The 8,143-nt window shown below is 37.2% G+C and overlaps 1 protein-coding gene across 2 annotated transcripts in view; it reads left to right on the top strand.

Moving 5' to 3' along the window:
- Window positions 1-1,233: 1,233 nt before the first annotated feature.
- The window catches only part of rhoaa (ras homolog gene family, member Aa), a 55,422-nt gene continuing 48,512 nt past the window's right edge, over window positions 1,234-8,143 (top strand). Inside the window, exon 1 of one of the 2 annotated variants that reach the window (XM_039776110.1) lies at window positions 1,234-1,332. The gene's annotated coding sequence lies outside the window, so the exon portion shown is untranslated. Of the gene's footprint in view, window positions 1,333-2,269; window positions 2,288-8,143 lie in introns of those variants that run through there. The other variant, XM_039776111.1, reaches the window with a different exon arrangement.

Raw genomic sequence — 8,143 nt, 5'->3', positions numbered from 1 at the left:
GCAAAGGGTAGAACAGGACCAAGGAGCAATTGAAGAAAGTTACCTTATCTGATGAGTCAGATTTTCATCTAGACCATGTGTACAGCTAGGTGCGTGTGCATCATTATTTGTGGAAGACTTGGTAGCAGGATGCACTATGAGAAGAAGGCAAGCCAGCAGAGAATGTGATGTTGTGGGTAATGTTCTGCTGGGAAACTTTGTGGATGTTACTTTGACATGTATTACTTACTTAAAGCTTGCTGGAGACTATGAACATCCCTTCATGGCAGTGGTATTCCCTGATGGCAATGGTCTGTTTCTCTTTTTTTTCAGGATAATGTGCCCTGCCACAGTACAAAAAAAATGGGGTGAGAAGCACGACATGACAAGAATTCAAGGTGTTGACTTGGCTTCCAAATGCCCCGTTATCTGTGTAATGACCTGGAAAAACAAGTTCTATTCACGGACACCCCACCTCACAACTTACTGGACTTAAAGGATCTGCTGGCAACGTGTTTGCGCCAGATACACCAGGACACGTTCAAAGGTCTTGTGGCATTCACGCCTCGACGGGCCAGAGATGTAGCCGCACGACGGGTAACTGTACAATATTAGGCAAGTGGTTTCGATGTTCAGGTTGATCGGCGTATATTCACTTTAAAATAATTCCATTAAAGAATTCTTCAAAACTATTTAAACAATTCTAATAAGAACTGTACAAAATAAACAATTCACTCAAATAATAACGTGTTGTAAACACTTAATACACTCAAATAGTAATGTGTTGTTACTGTTTTTTACTTGTATGATAAACGAGAGAATGATAAATTTCTGGTTCGCCAATGACTGAGTTCTTAATAGAAAGAATCGTGAATCAGCCCAGCGGTACTTTTCACACCCACTTAAACATCTAAACGAAAGAGGCTGACGACATCACGCATGCGCTTTAGGACTGTTGTTGAGGTCTACTGAATCGATTTTTACCCTTGTTTGAATGAATGTTGCTAATTATTACTTTTTCGAGTAGAATGATGTAAGCGAGGAGAGCGAGAAAGTTGGAAGTACGGAGGTAATTTGTCGTGTTAATGTCCATTATAAAATTCGATGATTCCGATTGGATAGTCATGGTAACACTCAGTTGAGTAACAATGAGTCTCCCCAATCTGAAAAGCCGTATATAAACTTTATATTTTCATTGGTTCTGCTCATGTCATTCATGATGAAACATTTCTTAGTTAGCGCAAGTGTCCCAAGAGGCTGGGCTGTATTGGCGTGGCAGCTGTAAAGGGGTGGGTCTTAAGCGTCGGACAGGAAAGGAAAGCGAAGACAACTGACAGTAAAAGCGAATAAACGGTAACAATCTTTATTTTGCTTTTTACGTGCAGTTTGAAATCGATGTAATTGTGTCCAGTGCTGAGTTTCCGTAACAGTAATTAAAAGTAACGAAGTTGTGAAAAACAAAGTTTAAATGGAAAGTTGTGCAACTTTTTTCTTTGTTTTGCGGTTTTATCAATTTTGTTACGTGCAATAAGGGCCGTTTTGTTGGACTTGAATTATTGAGATTATGTAATTTTAGGTATCGTATGTAACAGGGCACCCACGTATAAAGTGGAAACTTTATGAATTTGATCTTGTTAAATACATATGAACCATTTACTAGTGGAATTAATAAAGCGAACGGTGGCTTTGAGGAGAGTATAATGATTTCATTAAATCCTTTTAAAATAAGACATGCCGAACCACGTTCATTTAATCCTGTCCCGGCAGTGACTTGCAATCCTTTGATCCAGGTAACCTTATTAAGAACTGTTTCAGTTGGGCATTCATTTTTTGTAATTTTCGTTTTGCACACTTTTGGGCGCGGTGGGGATTCGCTTGGGCCTTGGTGGCAGAGAGCGATTGCTTGCAATGGCGGGTTTGTGGGTGGGATTACAGATTGGAGGATGGGGGCGTGTCTGACGAAGACGCCTGAGCTCATGAAAAGGCGTGGGACGCAGTTTTGTAAAACAGTGGGAACATACTTGTTAGAATTTTAAATTGGTATCCATTTTATCATTAATCGGCGAATGTGCGTAATGTTTGTCCATCTGTTCAGGCCTTGCTTCCTTATCTTCACTTCCGGATGACCCTCCCCTCCCCTTGGAGAAATTCAAATCGCTGAGGTCACAAGTTAAAAGTGCGTATTTCACAGTGAACTTTGATTTCCATAGGTGTTTTTGTTTCCGAGCTTGTACACCATTTTTGGAGGTAGCGAGGAAAAATTAGATATACCAGAATAGTTTGACTTACCTCGAAGTTGAATTATTTTGTAAGTATAACATGCACGGACTCATGTTTTATCTGTATTGTTGTTATGTGTCATTTTGTTGATTATGTTTAAAATATAACTCTGTAGACATTAACATGATAAAGTTTTTAAAAAATAAGTTTTGCTTGAGTTACTTCTAATGTTAAATTATGTTGACTTATCCCAAACTATCATTTGGCCCTGATAAAAGATACAATTATTACATATTTATCTAGAGTGTAACGTGCTTTGAACGTAATGTTTCTATAGTAATAGATTATTTTCCACAAACTAGGATTTTCTACGTCTTTAAGTATTTAGATATTTTGCCGTAACGAAAGACTGGCCTTTTTATATTCCTTGTTTTATATTCTGGGCTTGGTTCATCAAATTTTAAACAGATTTAGTATTGTATAAAGCACATATATATTTTTAAACCTACTTTAGCGGGTGTTGCTGTGGAGAGCAGGGACGTAGGCAGAAATGAATTTAATTGGGGTGAGAAAGTACATCAGTCCGTTGGTACTGTCATAAGATATTTCTTTGGCGGGTGTTCAAACCTCAAATCCTACCCCAAGGATACACGGAGTAGAAAAAAAATGGGATGGTTCAGAAAATGAAATGAAATGAAAGGGAAGGCTAGCACACAAAGTACCCAAAGGAAATCCCCATTATAATTTATATCAACTTTGGAAAGGTTGCAGAGTTCTTTTGAGGAATATGTAGTTTTATACAGTAAGGTGTTAAATTTATAGTATACTCGTGTTAGGTTTGCCTTTTTACGTATATGAGGACTTCATCGAATGTACATTTGCTTTCTTGTTGTTATATTATTTGCACTGGTAGAAGTTACAGAAAATTTGTCTGTGATGCTAAGTCAAGCTTCTTTAAATTTATTATACTATGTACAAAGTCATATTTTCTTTTAAGACATATCTCCGCAAAGTGGGCTTTTTATGTTCATCTTCAAAAAATCCAAATCCACTGTGATTCAGTGTATAACGATAAAATGTGAAAATGTCCAAGGGGTGAATAATTTTTGTAGGCACTGTATTTCTCTACTCCAGTAGAGCGAGAAGATCACTGTCTTCTGCCATTTTATATAACACTGTACCTGTCGCTGCATCCAAAACTGCTATGTAGAGTTAAGAAAATGCAATTTAATAAGGTGTCCATCTCTCATGAATAATCTTGGTAGGGTGGTACACACAATTAAACAGCAACATATTGTTTTTGTTGCAAATTTACATAAACGTCCAGTTTAATCTCTGACTTCAAAGTTTTGTTTCCACTGACCGGCAGCAAGATAGCAGAGACCTGGCTGTCTATAAGAAAAGGTCATTTAGCAGGAGTAACTGGTATTCTAGCTCCTTGTACTGCTGGATTCATATAGTTTACAATTGTAATATTCTAAAATATAATAAAGGAATCACCAGTAAGAGTACTTTAGTATCAGAATCAACATGCATGTTGCTGAGTGTAAGTTTTGGATTGGAATTAATGTCCTCTTATCAGAACCGTGTCTGTGGATTGTTTAGTCACTGTGTCACTGGATTGTTGCTTTTAATTTATAAAACGTGAACGACCCAGTGCGCGTGACCGGCTGACACACCTGCGTTTCCGCGAGTCAAACTCGCACACGCACCGATAGTGCTGTATTTCATTCACCAACGTTAAGTTATATGGCAGCACGTTTTGAAGAGAGACTCGCCTTAAAAAGACAGCATCCTTCCCCTGCCATTTTCCACACACACGCATCAGCGGTTGTATGTCACTTCTCTCTGTAGTTACCATTGCCAACGTCTGTTAGATAGCAGCACGGTTCAACATAGACGCACCTCACTGTGTAATACCACTCCCCTTTGTGTCAAGACTCTCTATTCAAATATTATTGAAGCAACTATCATGTCCCGTTGCGCAAGACGTAAAGATGTTTTCATACCAAGAATACCGCTGATTCCGAATGATTTACCCTTTGATTTCAAACTGCTCCAAATTCCTGTTAGTTTGGCTTTTGCTCTGTCAAATAATAAGGCTCAAGGGCGAACACTACAAGTTGCAGGCATCAATTTCGAAAATCCATGCTTTTGACATGGACAACTTTACTTAGTATGTTCTAGAGTGGGCAATCCTCAGAATTTGTTCATTTTCTCACCACAAGGGAAAACAAAAAATATAATGTATCCAAAGGCTCTGGAATGAGCACTTACATTAGCTATTACAATAAAATGTGAATCAGAAAACTGTTTGTTCTAAAGCTCTTTATCAACAAAATTTTGCCGTCTGCATGGAAAAAACTGAGCAAGACTTGCATAGATGGTCAACCCTTCATCTCACTCTAGCTGGAAGAATTAACATTAAGATGAATATTCTTCCTTAGCTTTATTTCAAAACATTCCAGTACACATCAGTAAATCATTCTTGAAGCAATTAGATTCAACAATAACCTAATTTATTTGGAACTCAAAACATCCACATTACTAAAGAGCGACCCTACAAAGACCAAAGGCAGAAGGTGACATGGCTCTACCTAACTTTCAGTTTTATTACTGGGCAGCAAACATATATGCTTTAAAAAACCTGGACCCAAATAGATGAACATACACAGATCTGGTCTGCAATAGAAGTAAAATCCTGCAGTACTTCTTTATATTCCCTGCTTTGTGCCCTAATAAATGCAAGTTATCGGCAATATACAAATAACCCAATTGTGCTCCGCTCATTTAGAATCTGGAACCAATGTAGGAAGCATTTTAAGATGGAGAAGCTTTTCTCTGTTGCACCTCTGCAAGAGAACCACCTCTTTCAACCTTCACAAACATATGCAGTTTTTAATATCTGGAAAAAATTTGGCATTAACTTGCTTAGAGATCTTTATACAGACAACATCTTTGCATCCTATGAACAATTACATTCCAAATTTAACATTCCAGCTACACATTTCTTTCACTATCTTCAAATTAAGAACTTTGTTAAACAGAACCTGCCCAATTTTCCTCATCTTGCACCCTCATCCATGCTGGAAAAAATATTGCTCAATTTCAAGGATTTAGACACCATCTCTGCAATATATAAAATTACTAGCAGACCTCGTGCGCTTCGCTGCAGTCACTGTAGTTGAAATAATTACATATCTAAATAACAGAGTAGAGCTTTTTTATATACAACATTTTTGGTTTATCCTCCTGGAGCCAAAATATATAAATTTTCTCTATGACTAATTCGTGAACATGTTACATAAAAAATAGAAACGGGGGGAAAAACGTCAGCATCGCCGGGAACAACAGTAAAAAAACAACAGTAAATGAGATAAACTAAAAGTCTACTAAACACTAAAATAAAAAACAAAGTGCAAAGTAACAGTAAACCGCAACATCGTCGGGAACACAGGCACACTCCGTCTACTAAACACTAAGAAACACTAAGTAGAAACACTAAAGGAAAAAATACTATTCAGTAAGTACTGCATCTAGTAAACAGTAAATCAGTAAAGGAGAGAGGACTAATCACTAAAGAAAAAGAACGGTAAGACCATGTCAGCTGCGGAGCTCAGCTTGGAGCGAAATGAAGTGAATGAAATGACGTGAATGGGAGGGGAGATGATGACATGACTCCCCCACCTACCGTAACTCTCCATCCCTCCCTAAACACAGTCTCTCGGATCCCAACTCTCCTTTATATAAATCAGTAAAGGAGAGAGGACTAAACCCTAATGAAAAAGAACAGCAAGACCGCGTCAGCTGCGGAGCTCAGCAGAGCTCAGCTCGGAGCGAAATGATGTGAATGAAATGACGTGAATGGAAGGGAGATGATCACGTGACTCCCCCACCCACCTTAACTCTCCATCACTCCACAAACACAGTCTCTCGGATCCCAACTCTCCTTTATATATATATATATATATATATATATATATATATATATATATATATATATATATATATATATATATATATATATATATAGATTTTACAGTCCCTCTTTTTCAAAGATCCAAAAGGACACTGGGAAAAAGATCTCTTAATCTATATATCAGAAAAGGAGTGGAAAATAGCAATACAGAGAATTCACTCAAGCTCCATATGCGCAAAGCATACAATTATTCAACTGAAAATTATATATTGAGCACATCTGTCTCACCTAAAACTCTCCAAAATGTTTCCAGGGCAGGATCCACCCTGGAAATGCTGCAGTCAAGTCCCAGTCTAACAGGGTCACATGTTTTGGTCCTGCACCAAATTAACATCATTCTGGACCAAAATTTTTAATTACATTTCAGACAGACTTGGTGTCACAACCCCTCCGAACCCATTAATAGCTTTGTTTGAGGTTCTTCCAGATGGGTTTAAAATGGAGAAGGACAAACAAACTATGATTGCATTCACTACACTTTTGGCACACACTTATTTTGCTAAACTGGAAGAATCCTAACTCTCCTCTTTTAAGTCAGTGGGAAACCAATGTTTTATATTATCTGTTTTTTCAAAACATGGCAGGATCTAATCAATAATATTTTAGAATAAACTTTTAAAGCACAGAGGAAGCAATTATTTCCACATTTCTTTTTCTTCTTCATTCATCTCTATTGTTTATCAAACTCCTCATTTTAGGTATGTTTACAAGCCTTAAGCTTTACCCGATTGGCCATGCTCTCTCTCAGGGGTGGGGGTATACTTGTTCTCAATACTACTTTTTGTAAAAATTGATTGATTTTGTATGGAACGATTGCAACAAAATTAATAATAAAAAAAAGGAAGAAAAAAAAAAGGGGACAGGACTGCTCCTTGTGGTGTTCCATTGTTGCTCAGATCCATAGAAGAAACACAGTCCTTGAGCATCAGTAACTGCTGTCTGCTCAACAGAAGATATTCCAATATCCAGGACATCAGAAGCTTATCCCTTTGTATATAACAGAGCTAACCCTTAATAGAGATGGTTGAATGGTAATTGAAAGCACTGGTGAAATGAAAAAAAAACATAACCCTTGCAGTGCTGTCTGCATCACAGAGAAATGTCAATTATGCATAAAATATACACAAGACAAAATGCAATATAGCTTGTTTTATGTTTATAGGGTCAATACATCACACTTGTTGATGCATTAGTAGACTAAAAACAGTTTAGGATGAATGGAGGTCTACAGACAATTCCTTTGACTTCATGCTTGGTTTGTGCTCTGACATGAACTGACAACTGTGGGACCTTATATAGACAGGTGTGTGCCTTTCCAAATCATGTCCAATCAACTGAATTTACCACAGGTGGACTCCAATTAAGCTGCAGAAACATCTCAAGGATGATCAGGGAAAACAGAATGCAGCTGAGCTCAATTATAAGCTTCATGGCAAAGGCTACTTCCTCAATTTTCTTTATTTTTAATTTGCAAAAATCTCAAGTAAACTTTTTTCACGTTGTCATTATGGGGAAATGTGTGTAGAATTCTCAGGAAAAAAAATTAATCCATTTTGGAATAAGGCTGTAACATAACAAAATGTGGAAAAAGTGCTGTGAATACTTTCCGGATGCACTGTAAGTATCAGATTAGAAAACTTTATTAATCCTAAGGGGAATTTCACATGCATACTTCAGCAATGTAGCATCAAGGATACAGACTCACTGAACAAATGCAGCAAAGCAATTGATATGTAAATAAATATAAATAAACTAGGGGGCTTCGCCCCCTGCTCACTTCGCTCGCCAACCCCTGTGTTTAGTTTTCCGGATACACACTTAAGATTTTTTTTTTTTTTCTTTTAACTATTGCTATTTCATTAGTTTCACTTTTATTTCAGAACTTCTGTAAAAAATATCCTAATATTCTCTGTTTGGAATTTTAGCACAGACAAAACGATCTACATCATCAGCTATTTATTTATT

This window comes from Polypterus senegalus, chromosome 13 (genome assembly GCF_016835505.1).
Source record: "Polypterus senegalus isolate Bchr_013 chromosome 13, ASM1683550v1, whole genome shotgun sequence".
Classification (NCBI taxonomy): Eukaryota; Metazoa; Chordata; class Cladistia; order Polypteriformes; family Polypteridae; genus Polypterus; species Polypterus senegalus.
Note: the sequence above shows the minus strand (reverse complement) of the source record. Positions and strands in the feature narration are given on the sequence as shown.